Raw genomic sequence first — 23,149 nt, 5'->3', positions numbered from 1 at the left:
TGTTGCTGCTTCAGAAGCAGAGGGCAGGTTACAGGGTGTCATGTGCTGAGGCAGAAAGGAAGGGCGGAGAAAATAAGTTACACTTAGGCTAGGAGCAGAGGCTGTAAATAAATGAAAACATGTGAGGTCATAGATGTGGTGAAAAGAGTGAGTTAAAAAAACCCAAGCACTAAACCTGTGAAGAGAGGGAGAGTCCGAGAGCAGCATCATTTTTCCTCTGCAGACAAACATGGGCAGAGGCTTGTCTAGCGCTGAGTCCTGGAGGAGAAAAACAGTGCGTGCCAGCCCTGATGGTCAGAGTGACGTTCATCCACGTGGGAAAGTGTTCCCAGGGACCGTTATAATTGACAGCTTGACTTGTTGTCGGTATTTCCATACCAGCTCACCCCAGACTCTCAGCCAGCCTTGGTGTCCCAAGGGCAGCCGGGTCTGGCAGCACCCTTGGGTGGCAGCTCAGCAGGGTCACGGGGTGTTCTCCCCCCCGGGCCCTTCTTTCCAGGCCAGGGGAAATCCCACTCTGCAGAGGAGCTGCCAGCTAACCCTGGTGTACGTTCCTTGGCTCTGGGACCGCTGGGCCCAGGTGTTTAAGCAAATGTGGAATGAATCTTCAGGAAGCTCCTGCTGTTCCTAATGATCTGAAAGGTGCTTGCAAGGGTTGCCTCAGTGGCAGCTTGCAGAAGGCTTGATCGCTCACCTAGCTGAGTGCCCTCATAAACAGGATGCAGCATAACAAGAGGAGGGGGCTATTGAGGAGGGCAGTGGCTGTAAGTTGCGGCAGGAATAGGGTCCGTGGTTGGGTGGCTAGCAACTGCAGCGTGTTTTGTGGATGCCCTGCCAGCACCTGCTTGGGTGACGCGTGACTCTTGCATGCAGGTGGTGAAGGAGCGGCTGCTGTGTCACGCCGTGGTGGGGAGCAAGGCGGGGAAGGCACAGATAATGCAGGTGGACGTCACGTGTGAGTTCGTTGATCCCGTTCTGCAAGTGTCTACCAGAGAAATCGCATTCCGGGTGGAGAAGGTAAGTCTCAGGATTGCATCCTGGCATTGAAGAGCGTGGCTGATGGCCGAAAGCCTGCAGGGTGTGCGTGCCTGTTAAACACGGGGGGGATGGGGACGGTTAAACCGCTTCCCCAAGTCCACGGGGCTTCAGCTATCGATTCGAGCCAGAGCAAGCTTTGGCCGTTACCACGAGATGGTTCTACCGCCGAGATGGTGATTTTGCTGCCCTGGGGTCGGGGACAGTCACAGCTCTGCCCTTCTCGAGGTGGAGGCAGGATGGAGCTGCTGCGCCAAGGGCACAGGTGAGGCAGTGGGACCCGCGAGCGCAGCGTGGCTGTTGCACAGCCGCCTTGTGCGCTGGGGCTGCCGGGGGGAGAGCCGATCGCTGCAGCTGAGCGATGCTAAACCCCTCCTCGCCCTTCCTGAGGTGCTTTGTGAAGTAAGTGAGGATGTTCTTAGCGATGAGATGGTTTTCTGACTTCAGCGAAGTAACGCTGAGATTGCAGCTGCTGCGCTGAGGGGGGATCGTAGCCACTTGCAGAGAGACACGCATTTGTGTAGTCAAGATGAAGGGAGGTTTTTGAGGCTCCTCCAAGGCATGGGGATGTCTGAACACCGATCCTGCAGGGAAGCTGAGAAGAATGGAGCTTCCTGCCAATTCCTCAGGCTGGTGAAGGAAAACTGTCATCTTTTGTCTCTCTGCCTTCCCTGCTCTTGGCATGGATGCTGGCTCTTTGCGTTTCCCTCAGCCTCACCTCCTTCAAAGGACCTGCAGTCATCCCTCAGCTGCAGTGATGACAACACCGATGCAAAACAGGAGCCCTTTAGTCTCTGGGTCCTGACTCCTCCATCATCTTTCCCTCTCCCACGCGGTGTCTGAAACAGAGAAGATGGTTCATTATTTAGTTTCTGTATTTTCAGGCCTCTCCTCTGGTTCCCAGGCTTCCAGAGAAGCACAAAATCCTGTGAGCGGGTGGTTCACACTTAATGAGAAGCTTTTCAGCTGTTCCTGATGTCTGCCTGTGTTCTGCTTGATGCCCTGTGCTCTAGTTTATCGAGTGCTATGACGCTGCAGCTGTTGGATATCGATACAGCCAGAACTAGTTTCCCAACCGCTGCCTAGTTGATGTGAACCCTGCAGGAAGGCCAGAGCGATGCATAAACAGAAAGAAATAGCTTAGGCTGAGCTTAACGGTGAGGCTACAGACACTTTGTCACTGGAGCAGGGACAGCAGGACACACGTTGCAACCAGACCGTTGAGGTTTCTAGCTGGCTGTTTGTGCGTGTAAATGTTCCAAGCTAACCTTAGGCTACTGCAGGCTCTCTGCTCCAGGCCAAATCCTGCTTGCTTTTCTCTTCTGACTAGCATCCCTGCTTTTGTGAGGCTCCTGGAGCCACTAAGGCTGTAGGAAATGACTGGGGGTGAAAATCGTCTTGTGCCATTCTGCCCAAGAGAGGGTAAACTGGAGACAAGCGCTCTGGGTTCACTTTCTGCTTTTGACCTTGGTCAAGCAGCTGCCTCCTCTCAAGGTGCTGTTCCCTCGTCTGTATGTGAGACTGTTTCCCTGCCCCCTGGGGGATGCTGTGGTTTCTAAACGTGAAAAGCACCTGACGTTCTGAAAGAAAAACCTTGTAGAAGGGTAGAAACTAATACAGACAGTGACTAAGAGATGTGTGCAATTTTGGGGTTGAAAACTCTGAAATGCGTCGGAAGGGAAGGGAGGTGCGTGGCCACTTCAGGTTGTTTGTTTCTTGTCTCCTCTTTCTGTAGCTACCCAGTGACGTCCTCACCCTACAGCATAAGCCTCTTTCTTTAAAAAACATGTCCTCCCTGCCGCTGAGCGTCGTCCTGGCCTTAGATCAACCCTTCAGAGTCTGTGATGCGGCCCAGCAGCCCCTCCCTGCAGATGTCCAGGTGAGCAGGACCTTCCCGCGGTGGGCTTTGAGGAGGAGGGATGTGGCGGTGCGTTCCTGTTGGGAAGTCCTCTGGCAGTGTCTTCTGCAGAGTCAGCAGTAGCCTGGCCCCAACTCAATCAGATCTGAAGCGAGCTGCTGGAAGAAACAAAAATACCCGAGTTGGGAAGATACTTCGTGGCTCAAAGCCATGAGGAGAAGGGAGCAGGCACCTAGGGCTGGGCAAGCCATGGAGTAAAGGTATCTCCTGGGACTTGCAGCAGCCGTCCTCAGCCAACCTCAAGAGCAGCTTGCTCTCTGTGAGGGCAGCTCTGCCTTCGGGAAGGCTGAGGATGCTCCTCCCGCTGTCGCCTGGCACCTGCCCTGTCGGTGGTGGAAGGTGCTGGACGTGGGCTGTGCTGGACACGTGCTGGTGGAGGTGCGGGCACCGTTCCTGTGCCGTGCCGGTGACTGGCCCCTGCGAGGCTGAGGCTGCCGTGCCGGTGCACTTGTGCTGTGAGGATAAAGGAGTTTCTCTGGAGTCAGGGCAGCAGCCCTGGCTTGCCGGAGTGCTGGTTTGGCTGTGTGTTTAGCACAGAGCCTCTGTGGGTCCAGAATTCAGTAGGACAATATTTATTTCCCCCTGGTATCGATGCAAAGCACAGAAACGTGAGCCTGCAATAGTCTGAGGAGAGCGTGGTGCTTGCAGTCAGGCACTCGCTGTAAAGAACGTGCAGGGTGGGCTGAGAAGCCCACGCTGAGGTCATGCTTTAAGACATTGACATGTTCCATGCTATCCAGCCTTGGACTTCATTACGCTGGTGTTTGATCTTTTTAATCTCCTTGCAGCCAATGAAGCTGGAGGTAGGGGAGGAACGTCATTTCTCCATCGGATTTAACCCTGCTCACGAGGAGCATCTGAATAGCTGGGTGGCAGAGAAGGCTCTGAAGATACAGCTGCTCGAGCATCCTCGCGAGGAGCAGGTCACTGTTCGGGGAGAAGTCTTCTTCCCCAATCTCCAGTTCCAGACTATGGCCGTGGACTTTGGGTGCATCTTGAATGACACTGAGGTGGAGCGTTACATTGAGATGACCAACTGCAGCCCGCTTCTCGTCCGGTACCACTGGTCGTTCCTGACGGGCGGCCACACGAGCCAGCTGAGGTATGTGCACCGTTGCCCTCTCCTTGAAGCTCCTCTTCCTAGTGTCCTGTCTGTACCTGGCGAAGACCCAGGCCGTTTGCCTGGGATCTGGCAAGCAGCTGTCAGCTCTCCCTGGTGGGAATAACACCTGCCAGCCGTGGTCAGGCTAGATGCTCAGGGAAAAGGTGATCTCCGCCAGCTGGACGCTGGGGGGGAGACCCTGTTCTCCAGCCGAGCTGGGGCTGTATGACACTACTAACGCTTTTTGCTTAGCCCATACCCTGGAGTCCTGCTGTGCCTCTGGAGCTACAAAGCCACGCTTAGGCACGTGGACGGTAACATCACCGGTTTTCCATCCCTGCCGACCCTGTACGTTGTCATTTCATCCTAAGAACCTACATAGGCGCTGCCACCAGAAGGACCTGCTGCTGCCCCGGTCCCTTGCTGCTGCTTTGCTGTAGCTCCCGTACTGGTTCCCCGGGAAGGAAAGCTGCTGTGGAGAGCTGTGCTCGCAGACCCTGGTGGCCTGAGGCAAACACCACCCTGGAGAAGGGAGTTTTTGTCTGTTAGCTGTTTTGTGAATGCGATGTGCAGTTGATTCAGCATTTTTCACCAAAACGGCAGGTTCTGCTGGGGCTGTAGGTCCAGCTGCAGGTGTCGGTGGGAGCGCTTGTCTGAGCATCCTTGGGAGGCAGGGCATCCAGCCCTGGTCAGTGGTTTCCAAGCCCAAGAGCACTCTTGCAGTGGTGCTGCAGCACATCTATAAACACATTTCTAGCAGTTCCTCCCGCTGTGGCCTCTCTGCGTAGTACAGAAGCCTAGTCTGGGCGGTTTTAATGACAGTAGCAACTGTTTTTTCCATAATGCCCTGGGAAACCGAGCAAAGTTAACCACTGCGCATTGAAGTGCTGCTATTGCAAATAACAGAGATCATAAATAAACAGTTTTGTTTAGGGAGTTGGAATTTGGCTTAGAGGAGACTGGGCACTGGCATTAGCCATGGCGGTGAGGAGGGCTTGGGGGAGAAGCTGTGGACACTGGGGTAGCCCGTTCACAGCGGGGTCTTACCAGGTAACGGCCAGTCTGGTGTGGCCCTTCATGCGCGGCGCCTTCAAGAACAGACCCTAAAACGCAGGGGAAAGTCTGCAAAAGCAGGTGCAAGGAGGTGGACAGGGAAAGAGTAACAGGGCTGTAAGCTTTGCTCGGAAGCCCCTGTCATCTCCTGGTAAATTAGATTAGGGTTTAATTACAAGCTAAGGGAAAAATCTAACGTTGATGATAGAACAATGCATATATTTTATGATAACAGAGAAACACACACATTGGAGCAAAGCCTGTGTGGAATGAATTTCCTCTGGGGCCACTTATTGGCCAGTTGCCTGTTTGTATCGACTCTTTTTTTTTTTCTTTTTTTTTTTTTTTTTTTTAGGGTTTTGGAAATGTGACTGCTGAATCAGTTTTCAGCTTTTAATTCCCCCATCTCCACTTAAGTTGGCTTTGCTGGACCTGAGCCTGCAGGTTCTTCCGGCAGACGCTGAGTCACCCAGCTCTGAGTTGGTAGCAGCTGAGGGTCCTGAGCATCTGGCAGGATAGCAGCCCCTGCTCCAGAGGGTTTGGCATAGCCCCTTTGCTGGCTCGTTAGTGCTGTGGACGTTAGGACAGCTCCCTTTTCTGCTCTGCATGTTAATTAAGCAGTAATGTGCTCGCTCTGGGTCCCTCGGCAGACACCATGTGATTCTCCATGTCAGGGCTGGAAATGAAGATGGTCTCCAGGCTATTAACACCTCAGATTGCTCATTAAGAGCCCAGCAGAAGGGCAGCATGTCAGATATTATTTCTGGTCTACATTAAGCACTGTTGCTATTCTAAATTATCAGATCAAACTAACTCGGTCTGACATCGAGGGAATCAAACATCAGGTCTCGTGAAGGCGAGATCGATAGAATTGAAGCATCCACACTTCTAACCTTGCTGGAGCTGATTGCCAGAGACTCCCAGCATCAATCAGACACACACATTTATTTTGGCCAGGAGAGAAAAATGTTGTTTCTCTGCCTGGACAAGACTATTTGTGCTTAAAGTGGTGCTGCGAGCATTCTGGGCGAGCGGGAGTCAGATTCAAATACTCATGGAGTTCAAGATCTGATCCGTTTATTGTACAAACCAGGCACACTTTTATAAGGCACTCTATAAGCGTGTGATAATATGATTGGCTACTTTACAAGCGTATAGTAATATGATTGGTTAACAATTGTTTATTGGCAAGATTTCTGTTTCTACTTTTTCAGGCACGTAGGCTCCTTCCTGTTGTTTCCCAGCTCCTCTTATCGCGTCCTTGCTGGCCCTGGCCTTGTGCAAGCACCCGCAATTTGTTCCTCCCTCTTCATTCCACTGTTCTGATCGTGCCCTCGTCTTATTTCTTCAGTATTTTTCCACTTGCTTCAAAGTTCAGTATAATCATTCAATACAGCAAAAGCCCCAACACCTCCCCCTTTCTTTTTAAATACAGCATTAATACTGCGTTCCATACAGCTTTGGAAACATTGTAAAAGACAAGGCACTAAAAGTAACAAAAGAATAACAAACAACAATATATTATGCAAAGCAGAAGCAAAAGCAATATTCATTAGGCCTATTTCTAAAAATAATGCCATCGTTCACATTTACAATAATGTTGTATTATATGAGATTCAAAACTTCTTCTGATAATGCGAACCCAGAAGATGAGTTCGTTTCGATGTTCTGCTAAAAATATCTGTCCGAAGGCTTCATAAGATTGTAAGGCCTCGTTTATACCTGAAAAGTAGGGGCATGTGTCCCAGTAAGAAGGGAAAAACCGCCGGAACCAAAACGTAGGAAAACCTTCTGCCTATATGCTCCAACCCTTTTACAATATCCACAATATAGAGTAACTGTTGAATTACAAGAAGTAGCACATATAGGACAAGAATTTTCTGTTTCTATCGGCCCTTGCCCAAAAAGATCCTGCAACGCACGCACGATACGGTCACAGTGTAACAAAGACAATTCACCGGAGGGTAATTGACATTGTATCTCCCGAGGTGACTGCTGCAAGATGGGCAGAATAATGTATGTTAACTTATCTACAAGCCGCTTTTCTTCATTTGGTCGTGGCGGTTGGAATAACCTTTCTCGATGCTGTGCCCACTGAGCCCACTGATCCCTCCTATTCATTTAGGAGTCAATCCTGTCGTAGTCACCCTGCTCTTTCTTTTCAGTGGGTCGGTTTTCAATCCACGGGCGAACCCATTTTGCCGGAATCCACTTGGTCACTGCCCCTGTGGAGATACATGCATAACCCCGACCCCACGTTAATAAATTATGAGGTCCTGACCAACAATTTGAGACAGGGTCAAATACCTGGACAGCTATGTCACGATTCGAAAAATCGTTGGGATTGTTAGAAAAGTGATAGAAAATCGGCTGTTCAGTACATTCCGTTCTGGGATTCAACCAGTTCAGTACATAGCATGCTTTTGCCACTATTACATGAGGACTCCTCTCCCCCTCTTTTCGAAAAACAGACAGGTAATGTTTCAATGATTGATGGGCACGTTCAATAATTGCCTGACCACCAGAATTATTCGGAATTCCGGTAACGTGCTTCACCTGCCATTGCAGCAAAAAGGTCTTAATTCTGGCACTAAGATATGCAGGGGCATTATCTGTTTTTACCATATCTGGGCGGCCCAGCACAGCCATGGCTGACGTCCAATGCTGAATACAGGCAACAGCATTGGTAGATTTATGAGCAGTTGCCCAAATAGCTTTCGAGCAGGTATCAATTGTGACATGGACATATTTAAGTACTCCAAATGGGGTGAATTCTGTAACATCAGTTTGCCAGATTTGTCGAGGTTGTAACCCTCTAGGATTTGTACCTTCCTGTTGAAGAGGTGTTAACCTGGCACAATCAGGACAGGCCGCTATGACAGTCCTAGCGTCTTGACGAGACAGACCAAACTGTTTTTGGAGAGACCGGGCAGATTGGTGAAAAAAAGGCATGTGACTCTGTTGCTTGTTTTAGAGGAGAATTTTGTAATACTGGGGATGCCACCTGAGTGTCTATATAAGCATTACCTTCTGATAAGACACCAGGTAAATCCAGATGACTTCTGATATGCGTAATCCACCAAGGGAATTGTCTAAAATTTATTTCATTCCACATCTGAATAACTAGGGCCATAAGTCTGTCATTCGTAAAAGACCCTAAAAGGGAACGCGAAAGACGTGAAACTATTCCAACAACATATTTAGAATCACTTACAACATTAAGAGGGACATTGTGAAATTCCTGAAACACCATTAACACTGCTCTTAATTCCAAAACTTGAACTGAACCTTCCATTTGTTCTATATGAGAAATCCAATTGTTCCTGTCATCACTATAGGCATAGCCACACTTTTGAGTTTTGCTACTAGCGTCGGTAAAAACCGTAAGTGCATTTTTTATAGAATTTTGTTGCTGTAAAGATTTTTCCTCCAATACTAAGGAAGTTTTAAATAAGGGATGATTGGGATAATGATTATCTAATTGAATACCTAGGGTTGCCACAGCAAAACACTCAGAAATCTGAATCCACCAGTCAGCCAAGGACAAATTTTTCACAGGTAAAATAATTTTTTCAGGGTCGCAGCCTGCGAGAGTACGCAAACATTCTCGTGCCTTCAGCAATAACTATCCTACTGCATCCACTCTAGTAGTAACTGTGGCTTTTAAGGTGTTACTGTGGAAAACCCATTCTAACAGAATCATAGATCGATCAACGGGCAATTGTGCTATGATAGCCACAATTTCTGTGTCTTGGTTATACACAAGTAGGGTAAATGGACAATTCAATAGTCGCCTGTCCACTCCAACATTTTGAATTTTCTGTGTAATTTTCTCTAGGGCTTTTTCAGCTTCAGGTGAAAGAGATCTGGGATCAGCGGGTGACAAGCCACCCTTCAATAATGCCAATAAAGGAGCCAAATCCATATTGGTAATTCCACAGAAAGTTCTTAACCATTGAATGTCTCCGACTAGTTTCTGGACATCGTTGACGTTTTTTATATTTGGGACACTAATAATTTTTTGTGGCTGGATTCTTGTTTCTGAGATGCGCAGACCAAGATAATTCCAGGGCGCTAGTTTTTGTACCTTTTCTTTTGCTATAACCAATCCAAAGGTATGCAGACTGTGTATAAGTTCCTGTTCTTTTTCAGGGGCTAGTGTGTGAGGGCTGGCTATTAAGAGATCATCCATATAATGATAGGTAATAAGGTTAGGATTATTCTCTCTCCAAGATTGTAGAGCTAAATCCACAAACCACTGACATATTGTTGGGGAGTTTTTCATACCCTGAGGTAGTACAACCCACTCATACCTTTTTGCTGGAGCGGCACGGTTTATAGCTGGTACTGTAAATGCAAATTTTTCACAATCATCCTCATGCAGAGGAATAGTGAAAAAACAATCTTTTAAATCAATAATTAATAGGTCCCAATTTTGTGGTAACATAGTGGGAGAAGGCAGTCCAGGCTGAAGGGCACCCATGTCAACCATTTTTTCATTTATTGCTCTTAAATCATGTAATAATCTCCATTTTCCTGATTTCTTTTGAATTGTAAAAATGGGTGTATTCCATGGGCTAACAGAAGGTCTGATGTGGCCTAAATCCAATTGTTCTTGGACTAATTCTTGAATGTGTTGCAGCTTCTCTTGAGGTAAGGGCCATTGATCAACCCATACGGGAGTTTCTGATTTCCATTTTAATTTTAAGGTTGGGCGAGAGCTGCTATCAATGGCCCCAATCAAAAATCTGTAGAGATTCTCATTCCCCATTGGGAAAGTACATCTCTACCTAACAAGGACAAGGATGTGTGTAGGACATAAGGTTTTACCCATGCTTGATGTCCTTCTTGATCCGTGAAAAGAATGAAGTTTTTACTGACCTGTGTCAGACGACTTCCCCCAATGCCTGAAATGGTTGAACCCGCACTATCTAATTCCCACATGGTAGGCCAAACTGAAAAAGGAAGAACAGTAACATCAGCACCAGTATCAATCATCATTGAAACATTAGGAAGATTTACACCTTGTGGACCAGATATCTTAACATTACATTTTGGCTGCTCGGCACCAATAAGTTGACAAAAGGCAATGTTAGGCATACCCGTTGAGCCAAATGCACCTTGACCCCTGTCCTTTTCTCCTTTTTGAGGGACAGTAGCTTGGAATGGAATGAGCTGTGCAATAGTGCTTCCTGCTGGAATATGAACAGGTGGAGAAAAAACTTTTACCATAATTCCAATAGGTCCGGTATAATCGGCATCAATACAACCAGGAAGAACAAAAATCCCCTTTTTTGACGCAGAAGAGCGTCCTATAAGGAGTGCAGATAAACCATAACCCAAAGGACCACTAACTGTAGAAGGAAGTACATGTACCTTTTCATCAGTGATATTTACAGGTTCTGCCACGGCCAAATCGACTCCTGCGCTTCCTCTGGTGGCTGAATACAGCTCGCCGAGGCAGCCATGAAATTTGTTGGGTTCTGGGGATATTTCTTGGCCGCGTCCCTCAGAACGCGGCTGTTCCCGTTTCCCGGAACAAAGAGGGGTGTACCATCTTTTCTAAATTTTGAGCGACAATCGGCCGCTTTATGACCAAATTTTTGACAACGCAAACAATTTCCCTTCAACAGAGACTTTCCTCCTAGATTCTTTTTGCAGTCACGTTTAAAGTGACCTTCCTGTCCACATTGATAACATTTTGGCTTAGGACCCCGGTCCCCTCGGCCTTGTACCTTGTTGTTGTTTAGAGCTACTGCTAGAGCATTGGCATGTATTTTTGCCTTTTCCTCTTCCTCAGAAACAACATTAATTGCAGGAGAGTGTTGTGAAACCCAAGGGCGATTTTTCACAGGGCTTACTCCTTCCATTTCCCATTTTACAATTTTAATTACTTTTTCTCCGGTCGCCTTAGCCACCCAAGGTCGGAAACACGGATAGAGCTCCTTGTTTATATTGCACTCAAACGCATGTCTCAAGCACTCTTGCACTCACACTCAGTCAAAATAATTAAGCTATACACGGAAAATCAAAATGCGCATCTCAATCACACCATTCACACTCTCCGGGCAGCCCGCAGTCACACAAGCAGTATGTTATACGGTACCATGCACTTATGTACAACTTTTAGGAACACTGACAGTTCACAAAGCATGCATTTCAATGAACAATTGCCAAAAAACAAACAACAAACAAAAAACCACATTTTTCCTGGTCTTAAGCAGAGTGTTAAGTTTTCCGCTATTTGCTACGAATTACCAGAATATTATTATTTTTCAACATACATTTCATAACTCCAAGTTTTGAACATGTAACAAGACAACACATAGAACAAACAAGACACAGAGCGCTATTTCAGTTGTTACATTCTAGGAATTCCCCAATTCTTAAGACAACCTAAAGGAAGTTTTTAGCTTCCCCCCCCTTTTTTTTTTCTTTTTTTTTTTTTTTTTTCCTCCTGGGGACTGCGCTGCGCGCCGGACGTCTCCGTGCGTCTCACCAGCCGCCCCGTTACTAAACATACCGTTTTATCCGCGGATCCAGGGGTTCTCTTCTGCTCCCGGGTGAACAGCTGAGAAGAGGAGGCTCCTCCGAGGAAATCTCCCGGGGCGCGCCTAGGAGCGTCCGCTCCGCAGCTGGTCCCTCAGCCGAGCAGAAATCCTCCTGCCTGGCTCGTCAAAACTGACGTGCGGAATTTGACTCTATAACTCGAAAGTTATAAAGTAGGTATGTTTATTGCGCGCAGATGCACGGGGGATCGCTCCTCCACAAGCGTGCATACCCGAAGTGACGAACCATCCCACATTTATACAATGAAACAAATGAATATTCAATTAACGCCTATACATATTTGTTACCTAAACCCCGCTTCCTATGTTAATTAGCTTATCAGTCCGTTTCCTGGAATGTGGTGGTCTTGCAGGTTTGTACAACTTGATTTCAGCATTGCTCCTACCAGGTTTTGTCCAAAGTCACACAATCATCTTAAAGTAGCCAGAGGCCATGGTGCATTTTAACACTGGTCAGGAAGTCAGATCTCAACTTTCACCTTTGCAAAGACAAACATGCTTCAAAAAAAAAATGCAGTCTGTTATTTAGGAGCTGGTGGAGCTGTGCCGTTCCCACCCCAGCAGTTTTACGTCCAGTACTCGCAATTGCCGGTATTAATGTCTGTCTGCCGCTTGCCGTTTGTTCCTTATCAGGACACCAGGGTGGTAATTCATCATCTAATCCCCACGCTATTCGTTCAGCAGTAGTCATTACTGGATAAGCTTTAGATGTATAATCGGGGGGGGTTTTGCACGGAGGCTGCCCCTCTGGCTCTTCCTCCGGCTGAGCGGTAGGATCGCCGGGAGGCCGCACTGCAGCTTTAACAGCTGCAGCGACTTGCGCCTCGCCGTGTAACTGCGCGACCATACCCCGTACAGCCCGATACGTGCGAGCCAAAGTCTTTACCCCCTTAGTCCCGACTTGCACAGATTCCCACAAGTCCTCTCCCACTTTCTTCCATGTTTCATTATTATATACATCTTGCGTAGAAGCAAGGAAACCACGGCGGCGACTCCAACATAGCAGATCAATTACTGCCTGCCGTGAAACTGACGTTTCAGTTTTTTCTGCCAGTTTCATTAAACTGTCTACGATTTCTTTCTCCACCGCTGATGCAGTGATCCCCATCCTGCTTAAGTTTCCTGACTCACCGGTCAGCCGTGCACGTTCCGCCTTTCTTCGGGCGCCCAGCTCTCTCTCCGCTGGCAGCAGGATCCTCGCCGGCTCCGCAGCTTGTAACACAATCCTTAATGAATCCTCCTGACTTTTTTGACCGATCCACACGTCGGGGTCACCAGATGCTGCGAGCATTCTGGGCGAGCGGGAGTCAGATTCAAATACTCATGGAGTTCAAGATCTGATCCGTTTATTGTACAAACCAGGCACACTTTTATAAGGCACTCTATAAACGTGTGATAATATGATTGGCTATTTTACAAGCGTATAATAATATGATTGGTTAACAATTGTTTATTGGCAAGATTTCTGTTTCTACTTTTTCAGGCACGTAGGCTCCTTCCTGTTGTTTCCCAGCTCCTCTTATCGCATCCTTGCTGGCCCTGGCCTTGTGCAAGCACCTACAATTTGTTCCTCCCTCTTCATTCCACTGTTCTGATCGTGCCCTCGTCTTATTTCTTCAGTATTTTTCCACTTGCTTCAAAGTTCAGTATAATCATTCAATACAGCAAAAGCCCCAACAAAGTGGGTTTGTTTTTTTTGTTTCTTCTAATTGTTCAACCCATTTTTTCCTCCTTACTCTTTAGTCACTGCTGCTACTTTGAGCAATCGTATCAGCAACACAGTCCAGCCATTGCTGTGCGGTTAGTCATTTCCAGGCGCGCACAGTGACAGTTGGAGGTGTCGGATCTCACTGCAATGATGTTGCTTCTCTGTCTCCGCGCTGCCTGGTCTGAATGTCAACGGGTGGTTCAGTAAATGCACAAATCGTAGCTCAGCAGAGGAATTTATCCTAGCAAAGAAATAGGCATCAGGGCATTGGGACAAAATGCAGTTTCGAGTTTGCTCTTGGCGAGGGCAGACCATCACCACCACCTTCCCCAGCTGCTGGCCAGGTGGCCCAGCTCAAGCCGCGTGTTCCCACAGGGTGCACCGGGCAGGTTTTGAGTTTACTTCTGTATCACATTGTTTTGTTTTCAGTGTCAAACACCCTTGAGCTGTCTTGCTTGTTCCAAAGTCCCTTTTCAATCTAAGTCTGTTGGCCTGCAGGACAAATCAAAGTGCATCGTCGGGGTCCATAAGCCTGTTTAGATGCCTCAGGGGTGCATGGTCTCTGGTGCTTTGCCCTGTGACAGAGCTGGGGCTTTGTTGGGGGGCTTGTTTTCCCCCGGTACTTCGGCTGTGCCTAAGGGATGCACCAGCGTGTGGTTCCTGGGGGCCTGGGCAAGGATGCTGGGCGTGTGGGTGCCACGCACCAGGGCAGCAGCCTCAGCGCTGTTAAAACTCCTGCATTTAATGCAAAGGGGTGGTGGCTCCTGGCACGTGTCCTTGGTGCTGGCAGGACCTGCAGGGACCTCGGGCCTTCCGATCACCGTTCTGGGGTGTCTGTCCTGCTGGTGGTGGCTCTCGCACAGCCTGAGCTGGCAAGGTCACGTCATCCTGCCTGAATCTTCACGTGCGGTTTGCAGAAGCGGTGTGATTTCTGGCTCCTCTATTTTGGGAGGTGGGTGTGGGGAGTGGTGTGAAGCTGTGTCCTTAGGAGGCTCAGAAACCAAGAGACAGGCTGAGATGATTTTTTTTCCTAATGTCTCAGCGGTTTGGATGGTGGGTGGCACAAGGCTGTCCTGGCCCTAGCAGGAAGGACTCTTCTCTCCCTGCTGTCAGTGTGCCTGTGCTGCCATTGAATCCCCCCTGTTAATACCTGGATCCATTTTGTCTCATCTGACGGGTGGTCAGGTTGGGTGAGATGGACGCAGGGGGGTTAACACCTTGCTGTCAGCCCCTCCAGCCCCAGGCTGACCTGCTTATGTCAGGAGGCTCCTCATCTCCACTCCAGCGTGCTGGTGGAGGCACTTCCGCAGCCCTTTGGCCCCTCTGCTTTGGGGCTGGTGCCTTCTGCAGGTGGAGGAGCCGCTCTCTGCTCCTTGCCTTCATCCCTGCGTTCACAGCCTTGCTCTGAAAGTGCTGGAGGCTGCCCAGAAGGTCCCGATTCTGAGAAAGGGTTACCTCAAGCCTGGGCTGATGCCGAACATCTCATCATCTTGCCCTTCTTTCCCAGGACCAACCCCCTTTCCTTCAGTGCCAGGAAGATGTCGTGTCCTTGGGGTCAGCTTTCTGTTGACATCTCGGGTTCCTCACTCCCTTCCTTTTCATGTGATGCTCATTGTTGTTCTTTTTGGCTTTCCCCCACTGGAAAGAGTCCCTGGCTGTGCTGCTTCACGCTTCTCTGCAGCAGGACTTGCTAATCACATCATCTCCCAGCACTGGGTCCCAGAGGGCTTCTACTTTAGAGGGAAAAATACTGTTGTTGTCTAGGCACCACGGTCTGGTGAAGTTGCCTCAAACCATTCTGTAGAACTAGAGGTACCTTAATAAATGATTATGGCTTTTCCATCTTGGGGGTTTCCCTCTCCTCGGGAGCTGTTACTAAGCCGCATTATTTATCACGAGCCACTCTAAGAGCTGCGGTTTCATTTCCTCACCATGTGCATCGTAGCGAGCGGTTCTGGGACAGCTGCCGCGATGACAGCCGGACCCAGGCGCCCAACGGGTGCGTGGGCTTGTGCGTGGCTGGAGGGTGTTGAGGTGCTCCTCTTGGTGGCCCGACACTGTGGGCATCTCCCCTGCCGCCAGGGAAAGGTAGCGTGCAGCTGCAGGCTGCCCAAAAGCACCACTGTCCCAGCTGAGCTGGATTTATCTCATCCTTACGGAGCTGCCCAAGTCAGCGGCCGCTGGAGGTGTTGGGCAGTTTGGTCGCCCGTCAGGGTCCCCCAACATGCACCCGGGTGCCTGGGCTGAGAGGAGCAGAGGTTGCGTGGGTGGGACCGTAGGTGGGCGATGCGCTGCAGGGCTGAGCGAGCGCCTTCATCCCCTCCAGCCCTGGTTTGTTCTTCCCCACGGATGGTGCCGAGCTGTTGCTTGGGGTCCCCGTGGCGTCCCAGCAGCAGGCGGAGGGAGGGCTGTCAGGGGCTCACCTGGGCGAAGCCGTGTTCTTGCATGTCGCTGTAGGGAGGGCAAGTCAGGCGGGATCTCTTTCAGGTTGTGAAGAGCAGAGCCTGTAATCCAGAAACGAAAACCAGCCTTAGATACTAAAGACAAATCTTTGTTTGGAGCCCGTGGTTCAAGGCACTGAATTCCCAGCTGTAAAAAATGTGCCGTGTTTGACTGCGGGGGGAACGTTTACGAATAGGAACAGCGGCAGGTAGGCATGGCCCGAGCGCGTCCCTCCACGTGGCGTTGGAAATCCAAGCAGAGCTACTGTGAGCACCTGCTGCAATTTCATACAGGGACCATAGTTGGAGTCATTTGGGAATTCTGAAAACGTTAACCCATACGCTTTTTACTGGCTGCTGTTGCTCAAAGGATAAACTCGGCTCTGTTTGCAAAACGAGCGGTTGAACTGCTTTGCTGAACCATTTGTCAAATTTGTCCTCCAACAGTTTGTGTTTAGAAAATGCTGGGGAGGTAATGATGGCATCAGGACGTGCCACACCGGTTAGAAGCTCGTTTCAGCAGAGCTGCAGCCTTTTTGGCGCGAGGTGCGGTTCGAGCTGCTGTTTTGCAGCCAGGGAGTACCTGCGGCACGGCAGGGAGCTGAATCTCAGTGTCGCGATTGGAATAGATTGATTAAAAATGACCAGCGTTTCCTTCCCCAAAGCACTAATTGCGGCTGCTTTGGTGCTCATCGGGGATCAATGGGCTGTTTAATTGTGAGTCTCTGCCTGGAGCCGCTTGACGTGTCTTCCCGTGTTCCTTGCGTGTGCGAAGGTGTCCCGTGCTGGGCTCGTGCCGGCTCCGTCGGGGTTCAGGCACAGCAGGCGGCGGGCTCCGTCCCTGCTCCTGCCATCGCCACTGCTGGTCCTGACCCGCAGCTGTGCGTAACCGCCCAGGGGAAAATTCAGGGTGAATACCTAGAAGAGCTGAAAACCTCCTTGCGGCACTGGGTCTGTGCTGGCTCATCACCATCCAGATCTGCCCCTTTGTGTCTCAGTCCCACCTTTTTGTGCAGTTTGTCCTTTTGTCTCCCTGCAAGGTGTTCACCTCTGATATCTGCAGTTCCTCATTGCAAGCAGTTGCCACTGCTGGACCGGCGTTGTCCCTGGGCAGCCCCCAGCATTGACCTGCTGCATCCTGGTTCTGGAGCTGCCAGGTCGGATCCATTCCTGGGCTGGCGGCACCAGTGCCCACCCAGGGGCCACGTCCTGCCAAGGAACTGCTTCTCCAGGTCTTCCTCCCTCCTGCTGCAGCTTCATGATTGAAGTTACGGTTTCTTCCAGGTTCAGCCCTCCAGCACCTAAACCTTTCATCAAACCCCAGCCACCAAAGGAGGAGGGAGCCTGCTCGGAGCACTCGGCATCTGCAGAGAGCAGTGTCACTGATGGATGCGTAGAGGAGCCAGCTGAAGCCCTGGGAGCAGTGGGGGATCCTGCCCAAGAGCCAGCAGATGCAGAGGACTCCCTGGAAGCAAAGGTAGATTTTCTTGTACACTCACTGTTTTGCATTGCCTCCCCCAGCTTGCCACCAAAAAGCCGTGCTGGTGCCAGCGTCCCTTTTTTGCTGCCCTGCTGCCATGTGCCTTGAGAGTGGGCTGGGCAGCAGGGCCAGCAGCTGGACACGGGGCTTATGGGGAGGGACAAGTAGGGTAGTGTTGTTTGGAGAAGCCCATTCAGGTCCTCCTGACCTATGGTGAGGTTGGGGTTTTTTGGTTGGGTTTTTTTTGCACTGTGAAAGGAGGGGTTTTACCTGCACCGTGATGTGGAGGCTTCCAGTTCCCTTCCTCTGTCAAGCCCTGCCCAGTACTGGTCTCCATGTGCCATCTTCTCAGCCCCAGCTAGAGCCACCCGTTGTCACGTCTCTGCCTTCGCCCGAGCCCTGGTATTGCAGCGATGGCCACAGAGCTGCCTTTTTATAAATGGAGACTTGACAAAGTTGCTGTCTTTTCCTCTTAGTATGGAAAACAGCCTTTGGTCTGCTGACCTTCCTGGTGAGCCTCGGTGCTTTGGAGCTTGGCCTCGGTGCTAGTGGGAGCTGATGGCGCCTTTTGCATCACGTGGGACAGAGGCTGCTCCTGGGGCAATAAAAAAGGATATAGGAGAGCACAGGAGGTTCTGAAAGTGCCGGAGTTGGTGTTAAGTTCAAGGAGGGGGGTCGCACCTGCTGACATCTAAATATCAGTGGTTTTAATGTTGTAGCTCTGCACATGTTTTCTGAATCAGGAAAAAGGATACCCGGTAGGCATAAAGAATAGTGCGGCTGAATGTTTTCAGATAGAAGCATGAAATCATTTTTGTGCCCTGCTTTGTTGCCATGTATGCACAGATAAAGCAGGGAAATTCAAGGGGATATGGCTAGGTAGGATCCAAAATTGCTTCAAAGGATACATCTGGGTTGCAGCGTTGTCTTCTGCTTGTGTCACTGTATCAAGGCAATGCCCATGTAGCCTTCCTGGGGAGGTGGGAGACCATAAGCCTGGGAAAGATGTGGGTTAGCGTCTTTGGGAATATGCCCTTGGCAAAGCTTTGCAGGCTGGAAGATGTGGAGACAACAGAAAGAGCACTGAGATGTGAGAAGGCTCAGCCCTCCCCAGTGCTTTATCTCCTTGGAGAGATGTAGCCTCTGGTTAGGTCTGAGGATGTGCTGTACATACCCTGCCCATGTCAGAGCCCCAGCGCAAAGCCCTCCTTCATGTTACCGAAGCAGCAGGTATTCTTAAACTTCAAGAGCAATCACAAAGCCCTTGCTTATAAATAGGGGTCAGAAGCCCAGGGACGAGGTTCCGTTTAAAGGATGGCACCTCTGAGGTTAAACACCAGCCCTCAGCTGCTGCAAGACAGAAAAACATTTCAGCTGCCTTTTTCAGGATGGTGTTATTCGAGAGAAATGGCGATCCTCAGCCCTCCAGCACTGATGAGTGCACAAGGGGAAAGCTAAGCACCACCTGAAATGGGACAGCTGTGCCAAGGACTTCTGAAGTCCTTATTTCCCATTTTTGACACTTCTCGCTTGCAGCTGCATTCCTATTATTGTCATGGAGAACCTGAGCTGTCCAGGGGTGGGGTGTTTGGTGCGTTTCTTGGGCAGGAGTGAGCAAAGCTGGGGTGGCATGAGGGTGCAACGTGCCCTCGAGGTCCCTGCCAGGACAGGGTGCTGGGAGCACCCCGCTTCCTCGTGCAAGCCGGTGGGTCCGAGCCCGCCTGCCGGTGTGACATGGGCTCCACCTGCACCTCGTGTCTCATCTGCACGGGTCTTGGACCCACACTCGGCTAATGGCACAGGCGTCCCCGTACTTGGTGTGTGCCTGTGTCCCATCTTAGCTGCTCTTGGCTCGATGAGGCGGTGGAGCCTGCAGCACAGTGATCCCCCTCAGCCCAGCCAGCTGCCTCCTGTAGCCCATGGTGCTTGTTTTCCAGCTGCTGCCGTCCGCTGCTGTGGAGCTGGAAAGTCGGAGGCCAGTGAGGACCCAGGAAAGGATGTGGTTTGTGGAGGTGGAGCCCCTCCCCTCGGGACCGGAGGAGGTAAGTGGGCATCTGTCTCACTTCCCCGCTGGGCTCCCAGCGTGGCAAGCAGTTACGTAGCCCCCGCTGCCACTGGTGGCCCTCGGTGCTGCTCACGGAGTGGCCTCGCATCCCTCCCAGCACGTTGCGCAGCGCTGCTGAAGCAACCGGCCATGTAGGGCTGACCGAGGGTCCTGCCTGTGCAGCGCCTGTGGAGGGTGTTATTCGTCTTGTTACTCATCAGGTGCTCGGTAGGAAATTTTTGCAGTAGCTTTTGCGAGAGCAGTGTGCGGGTCGGAGAGAGAGTGAAAAGTGTCAGGAGTCAGGCGAGCTGGGCTGGAGTCCACCCCCAGCTCCAAGGGCTCTCATCTCCAAGTCTTGTGTTTTTCTGAAGGCAGTAAAAAGTGTTTTTAAAGGCAAGTTCTTCAGCTGAGAGAATGTCTTGCTGCCAGGAGACATCCCAAATTAATTTAGTGTATTAATACATTAATTAGTATGGGAGAAGATTTTTCCCAGGGTCTCTCCCACCGGTAAGTGGAATGGATGCAGAATGAGATTAGGGTGATCTCGCCTGTGATGAAGAGGCCCCTCCAGCCACATCTGTACTTTGCTCCAAGCCACGGCTGCTCTGCTGCATCAATTTCCACGCTCGACATCTCCATCTCTCCTCCCCTGCCTCCAGGTTTTTGATGTCCTGCCACTGTACGGCGTGCTGCCACCGGGCAAGAGCCAGCGCGTCACCTTCACCTTCGTTGGCCGCACAAACATTGCTGCCCGTGTCACGGCGCTGTGCAGTGTGGAGGGAGGCCCGACCTACGAGATTGCGCTGAGTGGGGAGGCTTCGCTCATCAACTACTTCCTTGACGTGACGGAGATCGACTGCGGGCTGCAGGTACCGCACGCTTCTCTTGGCAGAGGTCCTTGTCTTGGAACTGTCGCCGGCGCGTTGCTGCCCACCTAGTTCTAGGGCGCTCTTCCCTTCCCAGCTACTCTGTTGGCTCTGTCGCTTGGAAGTACTGCCTTTGGGTGATACGTTCTGCATCAGAGTTGTTTTTTAATGGCCATCTCTACCCCCCAATAGTTGGGATTTCCTCCTCTTCAAGGTAACGAGCGCTGCCTCCCGGGACAGGCAAGGACCCTGTGGTGATCTCCAAAGGGACATGTCCCCAGGACCCTCATCCGCCCATCCGTTCCTAAAGCCTGAGGTCCAAGGAGATGCTTTCTTTTAATGCTCTTGATTAATCAACAAAATAAACTGGGGAGGAAGTTAACTTGGGCTTCCAGTCACTGCAGCTGGAGAGAATGTCCCAGAACAATTGGCACTTCTTTTCAGTTAAAATCCCCACAGACCCTTCCAGCTGTTGGCCCTGTTTGGCTGTTGCCCTGTCTGTCTCTACTTTTGCTTCTGTTTTGCTTGCAAATACTTGTATGCAGGTGCCTCTTATTCTGAAATGCCTCGATGCCTCCTCTTTTGTTTCAGCTGGCTGTTAGGTGACACCTTAAAGAGCAGAGGGCTTGTATCCCCTGGTTTATTTATTACTGCACCTCTACGTGCTGCCGTCAATAGTGTTCCTGCGTAGGGCTAAGGGGTACCCTGTGGCTGGGGGTCGCCCAGGTTAACCCAGGACACCGCAGTGCCTGTACCTCCCCTGCGCTCCCTGCTTCTGCGCTGTGTTCATGTGCTTTCAAGCCAGGGAAAAGGGAAGGAGACTCCCAGCAGCAGACCTGCGTCTGTAACTTCCCGCTCCTCTGTCTTCTCTCCAGCTGTTTAACAAAGTCAAGGAAGCGGAGGTCACCCTGCAGAACAGAGGGAAGGTGGGATTCACCTACGTGGTGCTCGGCTCCAGCGCAGCCGCTGCGGACAGCCCTCCGCTCGGCGTGCCCCTGGCCGTGCCCAGCACGGTGAGTAGCACAAGTGATTCACCCTGGCCAGGCTGCCCAGGAGAGGGTTATAGGGAAAAAAGGTGGTGGGGCAGGTGGAAAAAAAGAAAAGGAAGACAGAGCCACAAAACCGGCACGGAGAGCCAGGGCTGTAAGCAACTGCTGCTGGGTGGCAGAGAAGGTCGAGCAAGCGCGGTCCTACTAGAGCCCCTTCATGGCCTTTGCTGGTGGGTGGCTCTGGCATCCTGCAGCAGCCGCCGGCGGGAGGCACGAGGGCTTTGGTAGCTCTTTGGACCCCGAGTGCTGAGCTCTGTGGTTGTGCCGACACTGGAGCCAGACGGTGCAGGCTCTTGTGAGGGTCACCTTCCCCAGGTTGTGTGGTCAAGCAGGACGTACTCCCTGTCCCTGCCTGTAAGAACTCACCTGCCCCCTGCCAGCACTAAGCAGGGCTGAAATACTGTCTTGCCTGGGCATGAAGCTGCTTTGCCAGAAATTTTAGCAGCCCTTGTATTGGTCCCTCCTCCAGCTTTGCTGCTTTGCAGCAGTTTTGTGGGGCAGCGAGGGGGTCAGGGAGGATCGGGGCTGGAACAGCCAGGAGAGGAGTTTGCAGCATCCCGGCGCCCCAGCTTCTTAGTCCTGCGTGGCTGTCTTTGAGCTGAAGCAGCGTTCCTATCTTTGTCCCTTTTGCAAGGGGAAGAGGAAGCCAAATGGCTTTCACATTGTTTTCATGCCCGTCTCCTACAAGGGATGACACACTGATGCCCTCTTCCCGCGGGCTTCCGAAGACGCAGCTCTGCTTGGACCCGTGCAGCCAGCTGCTGCAGCAGCAGCGTGGGTGCTGGCAGCTTGGCAGGGCTCACCTTTGCTGCAGCTGCGCTGTGCGCTGGAGTACGGGCTCAGGGGACCAAGTGGCAGGAGCTGTCCCGCTCAGCGGCTTCCCCTGCAGCGTGCAGGGGAGCGGGGAGCCGAGGGTCCAGCCCAGCGTGCAGACGGCGAGCCAAAGGCGTCTGCGTCTGTGCCCGGTCACCCAGAGCCATGCTGCTGTCTGCTTCCATGTGCTCTCAGTGTGGCTGGTGTGAGCCCAGCCTGAGGCTTGGAGAGCCTTTCTGGAAGCCCAGGGAGGAGATGTCCTTCCCAGCAACACCTTCTTCCCTAGAATTTGTCCTGGTCTGCTCCTGCATTTCCAGAGATGTATGTTTGCAGGTCGCTGTGAGTCTGGATGGGCTCACGCACCCCTGGTGTAACCACGCAGGCAGGAGATGTTTGGTTGGGATGATGAATGAGTCAGGCCCTTCAGCAGCAGCCTGGCAACCGCTGACGTGCAGTGTGAGGAGCTGCTGGCCCTGCTGAGGGCATGGGCCTTAGCTCGTCTTCCGCAGTAGCTGGTAAAAGAGCTTTTCTTTATTCAGTCTGGCTCTTGCTAGCAGAGGGTAAGCACTGTGAGCAGCAGAGCTGCGCTCCCGCTGAGCAAAGGGCGGTCTGTGCTGTGGGAATGCAGCCTTACGAGCCCTCTGAAGGACATACTGCACCCTGGTGTAGGAGGCTCGAGCTTTTAGGATACGAGAAAGCTAGAAGGCCGTGTTGTCTGACGTTTTCTTCCATAGGAGAAGCTGTTTTCTCTTCTCAGTGTGCCTATCGCCTGAGCCGTCCCCCCACCAAACGCTCTTTGGTGCATTCCCTCTCTTGTCTCCCATGCCCTGCAGGGTTACATTGGACCTGGCAAGGAGCAAGTGCTCAAAGTCTGTTACCTGCCAGGAGTGCCTGGAGTCTTCTGCAGGGCTTTGCAGATTCAAGTGGGTCACCTGGAACCAGCAAGCATCACCCTGAGAGGAGAAGGGACCCTTCCCAGGATCTGCTTGGACCTGCCCAGGAACATCAGCGGTGAGCACTGCCTCTCTGCTCCGCGGGAAGGTCCCCTGGCTTTTTCCCCATGCCATATGC

The 23,149-nt window shown here is 51.2% G+C and overlaps 1 long non-coding RNA gene and 1 pseudogene across 3 annotated transcripts in view; one reads left to right on the top strand and one right to left on the bottom strand.

The window, feature by feature from the left end:
- Positions 1-23,149, top strand: part of LOC308057365 (hydrocephalus-inducing protein homolog) — a 251,878-nt pseudogene that overhangs the window by 53,951 nt on the left and 174,778 nt on the right. Inside the window, exons 20-27 of the transcript in view lie at positions 874-1,017; positions 2,771-2,914; positions 3,742-4,055; positions 17,111-17,303; positions 19,244-19,392; positions 19,922-20,219; positions 21,092-21,229; positions 22,912-23,089. The product of the transcript in view is annotated as a hydrocephalus-inducing protein homolog (transcript). The remainder of the gene's footprint in view (positions 1-873; positions 1,018-2,770; positions 2,915-3,741; positions 4,056-17,110; positions 17,304-19,243; positions 19,393-19,921; positions 20,220-21,091; positions 21,230-22,911; positions 23,090-23,149) is intronic.
- On the bottom strand, positions 6,740-13,202 carry LOC308057386. 2 transcript variants are annotated; one of them, XR_013925241.1, is made up of 2 exons: positions 12,809-13,202; positions 6,740-10,063 (listed from the first exon to the last, which is right to left on the bottom strand). It is a non-coding gene; the product is annotated as an uncharacterized lncRNA (long non-coding RNA). The 2 variants fall into 2 exon arrangements; XR_013925242.1 differs by lacking the exon at positions 12,809-13,202 and adding an exon at positions 10,211-10,925.

Source organism: Falco punctatus (assembly GCF_963210335.1).
Source record: "Falco punctatus genome assembly, contig: scaffold_28, whole genome shotgun sequence".
NCBI classification, from domain to species: domain Eukaryota; kingdom Metazoa; phylum Chordata; class Aves; order Falconiformes; family Falconidae; genus Falco; species Falco punctatus.
This window is presented reverse-complemented; position numbering and strand designations above follow the sequence as displayed.